Genomic DNA, 15,992 nt, shown 5'->3' on the forward strand with positions numbered 1-15,992 from the left:
GTTAAATCTTGATAGAAAAATTGTGTGAGAATCGTCGGCTCTAGATATACTAAAGGTTATATTTTGAAATAAAATATCAGAAACTTATCCCAATGTTGTCACAGTGCCAATAACAGTTGTACCACTAGGAAAATCCATCCTAAAATGAAAAATTATCAGAAATCATTGTGAACTTCTGACTGATGGTGCTTTTTGTTTTATCAGCTAAAATTTTAAATTTAAATTTAAACAGTAGTTAAATTTGAAGAAAAGTGAGCCAGAAAAATCTTAGAATTGAGATCACGTATCTAATATGTTGTGTAAGATCATGACCAAATAGTATTCTGCAGTCTTCAGGGGTATGTCAGTGTCAGGCATCATTATTACCCCAGTATGTCATATATGCAATGAAATATTTTAAAAAAGAAAAACTGAAGGATATTTGTTTTGTGAAGATGTTTTCTTAACTTATTTTTTTAAGTCAGACAAATTTAGTTATTTCATTTAGAACAGCAATTTCTTATGCAAAGTATTTTATTATATGATCAAATTAAATTCACTATAATATATTGCATAATATATTAGTGTTATTAATATATTAATATATTGCATAATATCTTAAATGTGTTGCATATAGATATTAAGTGTTAAGTATTTATTTTATGTGTTCTAACAGATCATCATTTGTAGCAATATTGAAGGTCATTCCTAACCACAGATCTAATAATTGTTTATCATTGTGAAGTTCTTTATTTGCACTTTTTTGATACGTTTATGTACAACTTAATTGTTTTGCCTCTTTTATCCAAAGCAGAGTTGGGGCTTCAGCTTTGCCAGCTTCCTTTCACTTGGACTCCAACTGCACTAAACTAACGTAAAGCACTAACAGCCCGGCACCCAGCAGCCTGCAGTGGGGAGCAGGCCGGCTGTGGCAGACTGCAACCCGGGGACTGGGCTTGGATTGGCAGGAGGCTGAAAGGCAGGAAGGAGCTGGCTGCTGTGGCCAAGGCCCTGGGCAGGGTCTCCACCCATGGGAAACTCCCTGGAGAGCACCCTTCTAGTCTGGGGGCAGAGCAGCAGGAATTGGGACCTGAGCTGTGGGTCCCCACCGGGGCCAGGGCTCTGTGTCCTCCAGCTCTGCAGAGTCCTGACGTGGTCCAGTAGGTGTGGCCAGTGGGGGCGTCCACTGCGCGGTGTGAGCCAGGGCTCCCTGGTCTCCTGGGCTGCTCTCTGCACACAGCGGGGACTCCAAGCCTGTGGTTCTGATGGCGGCCAGCACCACCCCGGCTCCACTCTCGGCTCTCGCCTCCTATCCAGTGGCCCTCTCCTCTTGTCCAAACCCTACCCACCCTGGGCCAGCGTGTGCCCTGTGCTGGCAGTGCCAGGAGCCTCTGCTCATCCCCGAGAGGCACCTGGGCCCGCCCTCATCCCTGCCGGGGCTTCCCTTGGCTGATGGTGGAGACAGCCCAGCGACAGCCACCCCTGATGGGAGAGTGAGGGCAGAGGCCACGTCCCGACCCACTTCTGGGGTCTTCAAACCCCACCTACAAAGTGGAGCCAAGTGTCCAAACCTCAGGCCACTTGCCTGTGACAGTGTGGAGCACTGAGTAGCCTCTCCATTAACAGCCGGCTCGTCTCTGGTGTGCTTTAATGGCCTCCGGTCTTCTGCGCACAGACCTGGAGTGGGGCAGGACTGTGCTCACCTCCTTCCATGCCCACCGTGTGCACAACAGGGGCTGGTAGTGTGAACCGCATCACCACGCCCCGTGAGCTCCAATGACTGGATACCTGAGTGGATCCCACAGCCTCCACCAATGCCCTTGATGGGGAGGCAGAAGGGCCCGTGTCCAGGCCAAGCTGGGCCAGCTGGGGTGCTCCAGAAATGACCCCATCCATCACTGACTCCAAGAGCTGCGTTCTGGATGCTGGCTCGTCTCTGCGGGATGGAAGCCCTGTGCCCACAGCCACGTCAAAGGAAGCCCCAAAGATCCCACAGAAGAAAGCAGCCTGACTGGAGGCAGCACTTACGGTGTCAGAGGTGGCTGACCTGACCTCGTTTGGGCTACCAGTTTGCACATCTGCTCTACATGGAGGTGGGTGCCCAGGGCGGCTGACATCCAGACACTCAGCTTGTGTGGTGAAGGGGGAAATCTCAGCAATTGCCAGGGTTGAAGCCCCCAGGGAGACCTGCAGCGTGGGCCTGGCTGACTTTGATGTCTGTTTTCTCTCAGGGCAGTGTGGACAGAGATCGTCCACTCAGGACCTGGACTTCAGGTCCCTCGTTAGCTGAAATGCCCTGAAAGGGCCTTTTGTGTCAACTTCTGGGGATTTTTAAAGTCCCAGGTCCTTTCCTGACTCCGGGGACAGATGGGATCGATGGGCCACTGCTGTGGCCTCAAGCAGGACGCAGCTGGCCCAGGGTCCTGCACAGGCCAGAGGCAGGGCCACAAAGATGAGGACTTGTGGCCCTGCCTGCCCTAGAAGCAGCCCAGCAGCCTCTGTCCACCATCTCTATTCGGGGTTCTGTTTGGAGCTTGCGTGTCCCTCAGAGTCCTATGAGGGGGAAGGAAGCCAGGGCTCAGCGCCCCCTCAGGGAGATGGACTTGTGCAGCCCGCAGCCCTGGGTGACGAGGCAGTCCTTAGTGCCAGAAACTGGGCAGTGGCTCCACTGAGCCACGTCGAATGGGCCGTGCCCAGGGGGACGACACTTCTGCAGCTCCTGATGTCCAAGGCCAGGAGAGGACGAGGGCCCCAACTCTGCCATTCCCTTCTATCCCGACCCCAGCGATGGCAGGGCGAGACCCAGGCCCTGCTCAGGGCACAACTTCCGGGCCACCCTCCTGGGGACGCGCCCTCACTGAGGCTCCTGGAAGCAGTGTTCCACCAGCTCTCTGGGTGTCCTCGTGCCCCGAGATGGCCTTCCGTCAACCCCTACAGCCCGCTGGAGCTCCCCTCCTCTTCCCCCCACGCCAACCCCAGCCCCTTCCCCCACTCTGCCCTCTCTGGACGCTCTGAGGACCTCAGGTCCCATCCCGAGCCTGCCCCCGGCAGCCCTCTCTGCCGCTCACCCCGGGAAGGCCCGGCTGGCGGACTGCTGCAGCCTCTGCTGTCCCCACCCCGGCAGGGCTCATCCTGGACCCCAGCGTGGACAGGTGTGGGCTGCAGGGCCAGGAGGGACCTGGGTGTGCTGCCCTGCCAGGTCCTCCTCTGTATCCAGGCCCAGGGAGGACTGGGAGGGGAGAGGAGTTGGACGGGCACAGGGATCGGGCAGAGCTTGCACTTTCTCCTTCCCCTCCCACGTCTGGTGAGACAGGAAAGGGCTTGTTGTCCCTTGCTGAGGGGGACAAGATGGGGAGCAGCTGACAGCCAGGCGCCTGAGAAGGGAGATGAGCTTGACCGCCCCAGGTCGCTGCCCTGTGACCTCACCTGGCTGCCTTTGGTGACCCTGCCTTTCAAGCCACAGATCCTGGCAGTCCCGCCCCCCACCCCAAGCACCTGCCCCAGAGCAGAGGAGGCCAAGACCTGGACGTGGGTTTTGTGAACATTCCCTGGGAACTTAGGGGTGCCACGCCCAGTCACCACAGGTACACAGTCAGGGACAGAAAGAGCAGTCCTTGCCCTTCAGTGGCTGGGTGAGCCCTGTGTCCTAGGCCACCCCCGAGGCAGCTCCCACCCCTCCCAGTGCACCCAGCCCCAGCCCCGCCTGCCCCCAGGCGCTGCCCCTGCTCACTGAAGGCTCCTTGTCACTGGGCTGTTTGTTTAAAGGCACAGAACCCCTGATCACCACCAGCAACATCTCAGGTCTGCATGGCCCTCTGGGGACCAGTCTGAGTGTCCTTTCACTGTTTGGCTGCTTTTTATTGGCTGTGGGGCTGTTGGAAAGACAATGAGGACGACTTATCACGCCCGGAGGAAGCCTGCCACCAGCAGTGAACGGCTGTCACCAGAGGGGAGGGGACGTTGGGTGGGAAAGACACCGTGAAAGCAGGAAAGGGAAACTGTGAGGAAAACGGTCTCCATACTCTGGCAGGGATGGAGAGGCCCAGAGCAGAGTCCCCCAGCAGAGTCCCCCCATGAAGGTCCTGAAGAAGCCACCATCAACCACAGGCGGCCACATACCTACCTATTGGATGCTCCGCAGGACACTGGGAGGCTGTGAAGCTGTGGCCAGCAGCAGTGCAGCACCAGGCTGGGTCCACGGGGTGCTGACCTGCAGACAGGGGTGCAGACACCTGGCCGGCACGTGCCTTCCCAGCACAAGACAGCACTGGGTGTAGACGCTCGTTCCTGAGCTGGGCACCCCAAGGACCCCAGGGCTTGGAGGACAGATGCCAGTCAGCGGGTTTCCAGAATAGCCCATAACACAGGGTGGGGCTGCAACAGCGGGAGGAAGGAGGGAATTAAAAACCATCAATCACGGCACACACACACACACACACACACACACACACACACACACACACACACACACGAGTGCAGCAGGCCACCTTGGCCAAGGCTGCCTGCACAGCTCAGCGGCATCCAGCAGGCCCAGCTGCTGCGCCCCGTCCCCACACTCCACCCACAGCACTCCTCCGTCCCCATCAGACACGAGCTCCCGGTGCCCCTTCCCCAGCCCCTGGCAGCCACTGCCCTACGTCTGCGTCTATGAATTTGAACACTCTAGATAAACGGAGGGAGATTTGTAAGAAACGCTTTATTTCGGAGCAGTCATGAACTTACAGAAAATCTGCACAGTGACCAGCGGTTCCCCTGCACCTCACAGCCTGTGTCCCCTGCCGTTAGCATCAGGAGTCGGCTGCCGATCTGCGATACAGAAGGGGCCCTTCAGATGGGATACCATCCACTGAGGCCCAGGCTGAACCGGGACCTCCTCAGGCCTCACCTGATCCTCCCAGGTCCCATGTGACCTTCGGCTCTCAGACCTCCTTAGGATTCTTGAGGCTGGGACAGTTTCTCAGAGTTTCCTTGTCTCTTGTGACCTTGACAATGTTGAGGATGGCTGGTCAGGTCCTTGCCGGGCACTGATTTTCCCACCTCAAAAAAAGAATCTCATTTTATTCCTTCCAATTGTTGGCTCTGTTGACACCTTGTCCCTCGCCCCCCACTTTACAGAACCCCCCATCTCAAGCACATGTCCAGGGTTCCCCAGAGGAGCAGTGAGTGGACACAAGGAGCAGGCCTGAGGACTGCCCCATGTGTCCACCCTTTCAGCATCCCAGCTACTGGGTTCTGCCCTCTGGCTGCCCTCGAGGGTGCTGTGACTGGACATCTTCCCCTCCACATCTCTTCTCGAGAAGGTGCCCTGAGCCACCAGGGTCCCCTCCCTCCCATTGACCATTCCTACATTCACCTCAGAGGGGCCAGCATCTCTTTTGGGGCTGAGCTCCCGGATTCAACCAGGGATGGGAAGTCACACCAACCCCTCAAGAGCTTGTCAATCCTGCCCGCCTTCTCCCTGCTTAGCCCTCCCATGAGCAAGAGCTGGGTTTTCCCCCTGAGTCCACACAGTTCACACTTCTAAGCTTCCAGTTGGCTATGGCAAAGTGGATGGCTAATTAACCGTGCTGCCCAGCATGCCCTGTCCATGAGCCTGGCTACTGGTGAGCCAAGCTGTGCCTCACCTCACCTACTAAGCAGCAGTAGCCAGTTCTTCGCCTCTGCTCTGCTGAGACTCCAAGAACCAGCATTCTGCAGGAAGCCTTGACTCTAGAATGGTTTTGAGATCAGACACAAGAGGGGGGGGATTCCCCTTCTCACATCTTCTGTAACATCACATGGGAGGCCTACACACTGCAAGGAAACAAGAAAGGGATTAAAGGTACACAGTTTGGAAAGGGAGAAATAAAACTGTCCTTGTGTACAGAAGATATGATCATTTATGTAGAAAACCCCAAAGAATTGACAAAAGTTCCTGGAGTGAATACCTGATTATATAGAGACATTGCACAACACAAAGTTAATTTGCAAAAGCCAATTGGTTTTCTATATTCCAGCAAAGAACAAATGGATTTTAAAATTAAAAACACATTACCATATATATAAGCACTCGCAAAGGGAAATATTTTGTGATAAAGCTAAGCCCATTTTTACATGAGCCGTATGAGGAACGCTATGTGACTCTAGAGAAGGACATCTCCTGAGAACTAAATCAGTGGACATCCCATGTTCATGGATAGGAAGATTCGATGTGGCCAAGACATCAGTTCTTCCCAACTTGATCTACGGATTTGAACAATCACAATTCAAATCTCAGTGTTGTGGCTTGAATCTCTAATGACTCCCAAAGGCTTGGTCCCCAGTGCAGCAGAGTTCAGAAGAGGGGCTTTGGGGAATGATGGCCTCGTGAGGGTTCTAACATCATCAATGAATCGACCCATTGATGGACCCATAACCTGATGGGATACAGGGAGGTGACGGAAGCTACAGGAGGTGGGGCTCAGTGGAGGGGAGAGAGTCCTGGGGACTGTGCCCTTGGGAACCACACTTTGTCCCTGGACACTCCCTTAATCTCTCCTTCTTTTCCTCTCTGTTTCCTAGATGCTGGGAGGTGAGCTCATCTCTTCTGCTGCACACTCCCCGCCATGAAGTGCCGCTTCCCCAAAGGCCCGCAGCATGGAGCCAAGTGTGGGCTGAGACCTCTGGAGCTGTGAGCCAACAAACCTTTCTCCTTTAAGTTGGTTTTCTCCCGTATTTTTGTCACAGTCATGGAAATGTGATGGCACACTCAGCAAGTTATTTTGTAGTCATCAACACACTGATCCTAGAGTTTAGCTGGAGAGGCAAAAGGGACACAGTCTGAGGACTGTCCATACCTAGCTCCAAGGTTGACCATAAAGCTACAAGACGGTGTGGGATTGGAAAAACAAAAGACAAATGATAAATGGAACAGAATAGAGAGTCCACAGTGGACCCCCCATAGATACAGTTAGCTCATCTTTGACAAAAGGGTAGAGTTGAAATAGGAGCAAAGATTGTCTTTTCAAAATGGTGCTGGCACAGCTGGATGTGAACACAGACCTTCCCCCCACAGAAATCAACCCCAAATGTATCAGGGGTCAAGGTGTGCAATGTAAAACTACAGAATTCCCCGCAGATAACAGGAGGAGACCCAGGTGACTTGGGTCTGGTGGTAACTTTTTAAACAGCAATATCGAAGGTACGATCCGTGGAAGAGAGAACCGATAAGCTGACTTCATCAAGATTAAAAACCTGTGCAAAATTAAAAACATGTCAAAAAACGAGAAAACCATCTATAGACCGGGAGAAAATGTTTGCAAAAAAATGCATCTGATAAAAGACCGTTACCCACGTCGTGCCCAGGACTCTAATTCAGCAGTAAGAAAATGAGGAGAGAACAAGAAAACCTCACAACGCCTCGCCAGACATGCAGGGCACCAGGGAAGTGCCGATGCGATGCCAGCACAGCCCCATCAGGGCGACCAGATCCAAGACACCGCCGCTCCAGGGCCAGCGAGAATGTGGAGCGGCAGGACCCTCATGCACTGCAGGAGAGAGTGGGAAAGGGGCGGACCCTTGCGTCAGCAGGTACCAATCACAAGGCCAGGAGCAGGGCCTGGAAGGCTCACCCTCTGCTCATCTCAGGCTGGGCCAGTGGATCTGGGTTCCTGGGTCATGGCTGAGCCCAGCTACGCAGACCCTGTGCCCAGGCCTGCGGGAGGGGAATGAGAACCCATTGAGGGATGAGAACCCTCCCAAGGGCGTACGTGGTCTGTGAGTGAACAGCTGCAGCAGTGATCTGTATCCGGGAGCCCCTTTCAGCCTCTGTGCTTGGGGTGTGGAGACAGTGGCTGGACGTCTCACCAGGGAGCTCCCGTCGGTAGCACCGCTAAAGACCGTCACTGGGTCTAGACGTTGGGCAGCGTATCATCAGCGTTTGTTGCTATAACTAAAAACTTGAGGCGGGCTGCTGATAAAAGGAGATTGTTCAGCTCACAGTTTGGGAGGTTCAAATGGGGTTCCTGAGTGGGCCCAGCTCTGGGAGGGCCTTCTTGGCTGTGCCACCTCTCGGCAATGGCAATGGCGGAGCCATCACATCTGGAAATGGGAGGCCTGGGAGGCTGTGTAGGGCCAGGCACAGGCTTCTACCAGTAACCTGGTCTCGCAAGGGTCGGGCACACCACAGCGACCTGAGGACCCCCACCAGTTCCACATCCACCCGGGGGGCCACCCCATCCAACCCCAGCAGGCAGGTTTCACAGGTGATGATACGGGAAGAGCAGACCAGGAGAACAGCAGTGGGCGCAGTGTGAGGGCCGCTACGGCCCCTCAGCATGTGCAGCCCTGACCCCACGCAGGGGTGAAGCAGGTGGGGCTCTGGGGGTGGCTCACGAGTCTCACAGGAGGGCTCGGCACCCTGATAAAAGAGGCCCGAGAGACCCTCGTCCTTGCACCATGTGAGGAGGCAGCGGGAGCTGGAGGAAGAAGAAAGGGGGCCGCTTGCATGTGGGGTGGACGCGGAGGGCCCCGTGGGGAAAGCCAGGAGGTGCCGGAGGGGAAAGAGGGAGCCCTGGGGTGCAGGTCCCCTGCACAGGCCACACGGTGTCCAGAGGCAAGACTGGGTGCCAGGGCAGGGGAGCCAAGGCAGCTGGACTGGGGGAAGTGGTCACCCTGCTGCTGAGCTGCCCTCTGGAAAGCAGGACCACCTCATTGTGCTTTGGGTCTTCAACCCTCTCGGCTGATGGACTGACGAAAGCTGTGCACAGTTGGCAAGGAGAGGCCTGGCTCTCAGGAGCTGAGGTGGCTCCCTGTCTCCATGGGACCTGAGTTCTCGACTCTTTCACGGGAGTAGAAGATGCCGGCCCGAGACGTTCTGAGGCAGTGGGCCATCCCCCACCGTGAGCCTTCTCTGCGGGTCTGTGGAAGGCACCCACCCTCGGTCTCCGTTGTCCTGACGAAAGCAGGGCTTGCCTTGCCCCAGGCCCCGGGGCCAGCACAGGGCAGGTGGCAGGCAGCCCGCAGCCCCCACCCCTGCACCCGGGCTCCTGGCGCTCCCTCCTTCCCTGTGCAGCGACGGATGATACTTGACTAGTTGCCAAACATTCTATTTTGGTCTCTGAGCTCATGTGACTGAGCCGTGACAAGGAGGCCGTCTTTCACACCAGCCGAGTCACGGGTAAGGCTCTGATGTGGGTATTTTTGGTGTGGGTCAGAACTGTGCTGTTTCTAAATGTTCTCTTTCTCCTCCCCTAAAACCAGCAGGAGGCCCGGAGGGGAGGCAGCTGAACTTTGGAAAGGGGGTCACAGAGGAGCCTGAGGCAGGGTCTGGGGGCCCCCTGCAGGGTTGGGGCGTCCAGGCTTCCCTCCAGCCCTCCTCCAACACGGGCTCCCCACACACTGACTTTGTGAGCTAAGCGTTCCTCATGCCGCAGTCCCTGGTCTTCTAAGTGACATTGATTGAGAAACCTGAATGGGCGGCGGTGTTTATGAAGGACACTCAGCACTGACCGGGCACTGAGGTTGGGGCTTGCATATTGAGGAGGAGCATCCTGGATAATTAACCTCTGAGGCCTGGGGACCCCAAAATAGTCGGCAGGGAGGCCTCCAGGAAGAGCAGCGAAGTCAATGCGGTCAATTATTTGTCATTTACAATTTAAATAAACCCCCGTGATCCCATTAACATCTCAGTCAGAATCGGGTAAGCCGCTGTGTGAGGTGTGAGGTGTGCAGTTGTTTTTCTGGGACCAGGCCAGCTCCTTCCTGGACTTCACCCGGAAGGACTGGGAGGACTGGGGCTTCTCAGCTGTGGGCTGTGTCCAGAGTGGACTGGACCCGGGAAAGGAATCCAGGAAGTGAGGGTGGAGCGGAGGGTGCCAGGGGGTGCAGACAGGGAGGAGGCGGCTCAGGGGGGCAGCTGCAGGGCAGATGGGGCAGCAGGTGAGGAGGAGGGTGTTAGAGGACCCCCCTCCCCCCAGCCGGCCAAGCACAGGCCCCAGCAGGAGCGCGTAGGACTCTCCTTTTACCACAGTCCAACCTCCACCTTCTGTCACCTGCCTGGAGTAAGGTGATGAGCCTGAAGGTGCACTTTGGGCAGGGCGTGGTGAGAGAGGAGTGGCCCCTCATGGGCCACTGAGCGGCTTGGGCTGTCCAGGGAAAACTTTCTGAAAAGTCTCATGTGCTTTTTTTCATTTTTTTTTCAGTATTATTTTCAAAGGACCAGCTGGCAGTTGACAGCTATTGAAAGGAGAAAAGATGATTACCAAATCAAAGTGGGACGCCAGCCGTGTGCTGTGGGGACCGGAAGAAGGAATCGGAGCCTTTCCACCTCTGTGAGTTGGGATTCCACCCCTCTGTGTGTGTGCATATGGGCGTGTGCATCCGTGTGTGTACGTGTGGGTGTGTGCGTGTGCTCTGGGGACCCACAGCCTCAGGGGTCGAGGAAGGCCTGTTCACACAGAGAGGCTGCTGAGAGGGGCCCCTGCATGGACCCCTTGGGTGGTTTGCACCCCGAGAGGAAAGCCCTGGACAGCGTTTGTGAGCGCTGATGGGGCCGCCCACTGTGCCTCCTGCCCCACCGCCTCTTGGCTGAGCATGTGAGGTCTCAGCTCCATCTGTGGCATCTCCTGACCTCACGTCCAGCTTAGCAGCAGCCTGTGCTCCAGGCAGACCTTCACCCAGCCCGACCTCAAGAGTTTGATAAGCTCTTCATTATTGGACTTCCGGAGCTCCTTCTGGTGGAGAGGGAAGAGAGAGGCTTACCCCACACAGGGGCCTCTGCTCCCCAACACCTGGGCTGTATTTCTCCCAGGAGGGCTGTGGGACCAGAAGAAACCCCTTCAAGTCCACCAAGAGTTGGCAAGAAAGACCCTTGATCACCAAGGGACATAGGGGACTCCCCTCCAGGCTCCCCTGGCCTTCCATCAGGAGTCTGACCTCTTTGTCAGGAGTCAGGACTTTTCCAAAGCCTTGCTCTCGTTCTCCATGGTGAGAGTCAGAGATGGCCCAGTAGCTTGGTGCTGACACCCAGGTGTCCCCAGGAGAGTCCTTCCCGGCCTGCCTCCGGGTCACACAGCATGGGGCCAGCTCTGATGGTGCTGGATCTTCCACCTGGGGATGCCCTTGGGTAGCTGGAGATGACCGTGGACTCCCTGGATGGCTACCCAGGAGGGCTACCCCATGCACACTCACAGAATTCTGCAGCTAAGTCAGTGGCACCATTGGGCCATCCAGGGCTGGGCTGCCCAGTGGAACTTCCTGTGGTGTGGAACCACCTAGGTGGCCACTGTCCAACATGGCGGCACCAGCCACACATGGTTGTGAACACTTGAAGTACAGCCAATGCAGGTGACCAAAGGCACCCCGAGAAGTCCACTTGGGGAGTCACAGCACATCTGTTAGGACCACAGCATCACGGAGCCTTGTGGCTCCCGGGTGCAGGACACACCCTCTTGTGAGGATTTGTTAGACAACCACCCCCCAGAGAGGGCCAAGCACAGGCCCCAGCAGGAGCGCTGGCGACTCTCCTCTTTCCACAGTCTGTCACCTGCCTGGAGTGAGGTGCTGAGCCCCCTGAAGGCACACTTCGGGAAGGGTGTGGTGAGAGAGGAGTGGCCCTCATGGGCCCACGGGGAGCCCTCGGCTCTAGCTGACCACACAGCTGGAGAGGGGTGGGCTTGGGGGCAGCAGGTGTAGCATGGAATGTTCTGGACGAGCTTTGGTCATGGGGAGAAGGAGGCCAGAAGGAGAAAGCAGTCAGGGCGGGTCCCAGGCTGGGGCAGCTGGCACTGGGAGGTGATGGGGAAGGCCACCACCCTCTCCTCCTCCTCCCAGGCACCCACCTGCAGCCCCAGAGCCACCAGATCACATGGCCTTTCCAGGGTCGGCAGGGGAAGGCCTCTTCTGAAGCCAGTCGGCTGCCCAGCCTTGCTGTTGGCACTGAGGTCCAGGCTGTGCCGGTGACCTGCCCAGCCCAGGTGCAAAGCCATGACCAGCTGGTGGCTCCAGGTGGCCTGCTGGTGGCTGGGCAGGAGGGGCTTCTAGCTGGGGGAGCGAGGAAGCCAAGGCCAACCCCAGCCTTCTCAGAGGCAGGTCCACTTGGAGAGGCCAGGAGCGGCCCCCAGCCCCAGTGAAGGGGAGCACCGCAGCCTGGAGCAGGTGGCTTGTGGGCAGCTTGACTCGCGTGGTCAACACAGCAAGCCCACGGGGACAAGGACACCAAGGCCCAGGAGGCTCAAGGGAAGGTGGGGCTCACAGCCTCACTCCTGGGACAGAGGATCCAGGCTCCGACCAGGCTCCAGCCCACACAGCCAGTGACCCAGGCGAGTCCCTAACGTCACCGTGCCCCAGTTTCCACGGCTGTAAATTGCTCAAGCCTGGGCCTCGTCAGACCCTCCTTGGACATCCTGTTCACACACACCGGAGCCTTCAGCGAATCCCTGTTTGAGAAACAGGGAAAACTCAACCAACCTCAGAAGCCGCACATGGTCTGTTGCTGGAGCTGCTGGGGCTTCCTGGCCAGAGGAGGCAGACAGCAGTGTCCCCTTGGCCTCCTGACCCCAAGACCTGTGCTCTCCCTGGGACAGAGTTCCCAGGCAGGGAGCCTCAGGATGGCCCTCCTGGCCCGGACCAGCCTTCCTGGGTCAGTCTAAGCACAGGCGCTCAGGCGGCTGCTCCACAGCACAGCAGGGAAGATCCGCTGCCCAAGGGCCTTGACCCAGAAGGGGCTGTCCCTCCTCTCTCCCCAAGGGCAGGGTCAAGGCCAAGGGGCTGGGCACGGGGCTTCCAGCTCCTGTTTGAGGTCACCAGCTGAGTCAGTGTGTGTTCACCAACTTCATCTGGACCCAGGTGACATCCTTGTTCAGAGAAGAAAAGCCAGGAGCCATGAGGGAGGGGGGACCCCCCTCCAGGCCAGAACCCCGGTGCTCTCAGGGGACAAAGCCAAAACGCATCCAGGAGAGCCCTGCCTGCCAACCAGAGCCCAGGGGACTGTCCACGGGAGTCCTGGCTTCTCCGAGTGGAAGGTGGTTCTCCCCACAGGGGCGTGGGGCAAAGTGCCTGCTGTCCCCTCCCACTGCGTGTTCAAGTCCTGGGGCCTGGTGACGAGGGCGAGCCATCATGTCAGTTGGAGTTCTTCCTGGGATCTGGCCTGTGGTAGGGACTGAGCTGCATTCCCCCAAAGTCCACCATTGACGTCCTCGCCCGCCCTTGCCGCCTCCGAATGTTCCTCTGTTTGGAAATAGGGTCCTCATAGATGTCACTGACCAGGACAAGGTCACAGAGGAGTGATGCAGACTTCCTTCCTCAAAGGCTCACGGAACACAGCCCGTCACCCAGGAGAAGCCGGGGAAGACCAAGGCGAGGCCAGGCCGCTTGTCTCTCCAGCCAGGCATCCTGGGGACTGCAGCCAACCACCAAAAGCTGGGAGAGAAGCCGGGACGCGCTCTCCTCCCACCGAGGGAATGCGCCCTGCTGACACCTCCACTCACACCTCTGCCCTCCAGACGATGAGAGCAGATGCTGCCTGTGAGCCACCATCTGGCATGGAGCAGGCACAGCTTCCTGCAGCTCAGGCAGAGCCAAAGCTCCAGGGCCCAGGGGCCGCCAGGGACAGCTGTGCAGCTCAAGCTGGAGCACTGAGCAGCCAGCTGTGCTGAGGGAGAGCCCGGGCACCCTGATGGCCCCCAAATCCTGTCCCCTTCCCCACAGCTCCAGGGACCAGCCCTGCCCTCCCCTGGACTCCCTCATGTCCGGCCAGCTCCCTTCTCCATCTGCTGGGCGTGGGCACCCTCTTAGGGTGGAAGTGGCAGGGGACAGCAGGAGCTCACTGTGGGAGCGTTTTGATGAGGCTCTTCTTCAGCGGTGGACTCCTGAAGGCCAGGGCAGGCTCCCAGAGCTGAGCACTTTCCCGGGGTTTCTGGCCCCAGGCAGCCCCCGAGATGTCCACCAGGGCAGACACACTGCCGGTGTCCTGTCCCCAGGCCACTCCCGGTTCCTCCTGGGCAGAAGCTCTGCAGCTAGGGCACAGGACTGCTCCCCGGTGGAATGGACGTGGACCCAGGTCTGCCTGGGAACACCACAGGTGGCCTCTGTCCCTGGATGGTGACATTCCTGCTGTGCACTTGGTGGAAGAAGGGAAATGGAAGCCTGCAGGCCTTAGACCACACGATGGTGATGCTGAAACTGCAGACCCTGGACGCGGCCTTGACTGCTGGCTCCTGGGACATGACGCGCCTGTCCTGGGTGCTCCCCCAGTGGGTCTCCGCTAGGAGTGAGAGCTTCCCAGCCTACAGGTGCACAAAGGGGACAGGCCTTCTCTGGGACTGCTCTCCATGGTCCTGACCTACAGGCAAGGGAGAGCCCACAGCAGACCCTAAGGAGGGGCAGGAGGAAATCAGGAAGTCACTTCCCTCGTCACCCCGAGTCCTGTTCTGCAGCTCCCCACCCCCAAGCCTGGCCCGGGAGTTCTGGGGAACCTGGCCCCCGGGGTGCAGAGCCCACCACTCCACCTCGCAACCCTGGAGTGAGTCTGTTAGGACTCTCAGCCACGCAGAAGTGACACTGAGGTGGTGACCGTCCCTGATACGTCATCTTTCTTGGTCACCTAGGAGCAGCCTGAGCCATGGGCTTTCCCCTCTGGCTGGGGAGGCTCCTGGTCTTCCATGGTGGGGAGATGGACCACAGTGCTGCCCAGCAGGGACACCTCAGGGGTCCAGCTCTTGGTGCCAGCAGGACCTGGGAGTCACCTGAAGGGTGGGAGGTTTTCAGAAGACACACACCCGCTCCTTCACCCCTGTAGGGATGCCCCGGCAAACACAGCAGAGTGGGTGGCTTAGGTGACAGAAGGTATTGTCCCATGGCTCTGGAGACAAGGAGTCCAAGACAAAGGGCCAGCAGGCAACAGCTCTAGGGATCGTCTGACCCAGGCCCCTCCCCATCTCCTGGTGGTGACTGGTGATTTGGTAGCAGAACCCTCACCCCCACCTCTGCCCTTGGCTTCACACAGCCTGGTCCCTGCATGGGTCTGGGTCCAAATTCCCCTTTTCATAAGGACAGTCACATGGGATGAAGGCCCACCCTGATGACTTCAATTCAGCTTGACTTCCTCTCCAGGGAAGGTTATGGGGGGTCAGGAACAACCTGTCTTACTGGGGACACCCTCCCACCCACCCCCAACTTAGGAACAAGTGGATGGTTTGGCAGGAAAATACGAGTCAGAGAGAAAGAACAGAACGGGAGCCCTGGCAGCTGGGGGGGTCCACCAGGATCCTGACTTAGAGCCACAGCCAAGGTGGGGCCCGAGTTGAACAAGCCCCCAGGCCCCCGGGTAACCCACAGCCTGATGGCCTCACTGGTGGTCAGGCAGGTGCAGGGACAGCAGCCACCCGGCCCTCGGAGAATCCCTGACCCTGGGGCTCCTGCTGGCAGCCCTCAAGACTCACCTGCCCCTCCTCCATTCGCTCCTCTCCCCCCAGCCCCCAGCCGCCCAGCAAGGCCTGGACAGGGAGGGGCGCCTCAGCTCGGAGAGGAGCCTGGTCCCCCCGCCCCCCACACATCTGAGCACAGCACCATAAATTGGGAGCCCATGACAGATGGGTAAAGCCGTGCAGCTCAAAATAAATGACACCATAATGTCTGTTCAGAGACTGAGTGACAGAAACGTGCTCTCAAGTCCCCCTCGGGGCCCTGCCTCCTGCCCACTGGCCTTGACCACCACCTACCGACCAGCGTGCCTGAGTAGGCACCTGCTGAATACTGTTGGTCGACACAGGCGGATCAGAGGCCAGTCTGGCCTTGAAATTAAACATTCTTTTCTTATGTTTCATAATTAAAACGTTTTTGGTTTTATGAACCTGAGTATGAATGGTAACAAGTGTGTGAATAAATTTTTTAAAATGAATTCTGTGAAGAGGCATCTCAAGGGACTGAGGCCAGCTGCGCAGTCTGAGGGAAGAGTCCTCCATGGCCACCTTGCTTCACAGGCCAGCTACAAAGCAGGGGTCCCTGGGCACCCTCACTGCAGACCCCTGGCTGAAGATGTGAAAGTGTCCCCAAAA

At 57.4% G+C, this 15,992-nt stretch overlaps 2 long non-coding RNA genes across 6 annotated transcripts in view; one reads left to right on the forward strand and one right to left on the reverse strand.

The window, feature by feature from the left end:
- Positions 1-13,349, reverse strand: part of LOC144372297 (uncharacterized) — a 28,269-nt gene extending 14,920 nt beyond the window's left edge. For 2 of the 5 annotated variants that reach the window (XR_013432311.1, XR_013432310.1), the window contains exons 1-5: positions 6,643-9,817; positions 5,609-5,772; positions 4,865-5,016; positions 4,702-4,785; positions 4,103-4,353 (exon numbers count right to left, since the gene is read on the reverse strand). This is a non-coding gene — a long non-coding RNA (uncharacterized LOC144372297). Of the gene's footprint in view, positions 1-3,102; positions 3,314-3,709; positions 4,354-4,701; positions 4,786-4,864; positions 5,017-5,608; positions 5,773-6,642; positions 10,753-10,872 lie in introns of those variants that run through there. The other 3 variants (XR_013432312.1, XR_013432308.1, XR_013432309.1) reach the window with 3 other exon arrangements.
- Positions 9,857-15,581, forward strand: LOC144372298 (uncharacterized). The gene is made up of 3 exons (XR_013432313.1): positions 9,857-10,003; positions 10,140-10,268; positions 13,246-15,581. It is a non-coding gene; the product is annotated as an uncharacterized LOC144372298 (long non-coding RNA).
- The last annotated feature ends 411 nt before the right edge of the window (positions 15,582-15,992 follow it).

Source organism: Ictidomys tridecemlineatus (genome assembly GCF_052094955.1).
Source record: "Ictidomys tridecemlineatus isolate mIctTri1 chromosome 12 unlocalized genomic scaffold, mIctTri1.hap1 SUPER_12_unloc_2, whole genome shotgun sequence".
Classification (NCBI taxonomy): Eukaryota; Metazoa; Chordata; class Mammalia; order Rodentia; family Sciuridae; genus Ictidomys; species Ictidomys tridecemlineatus.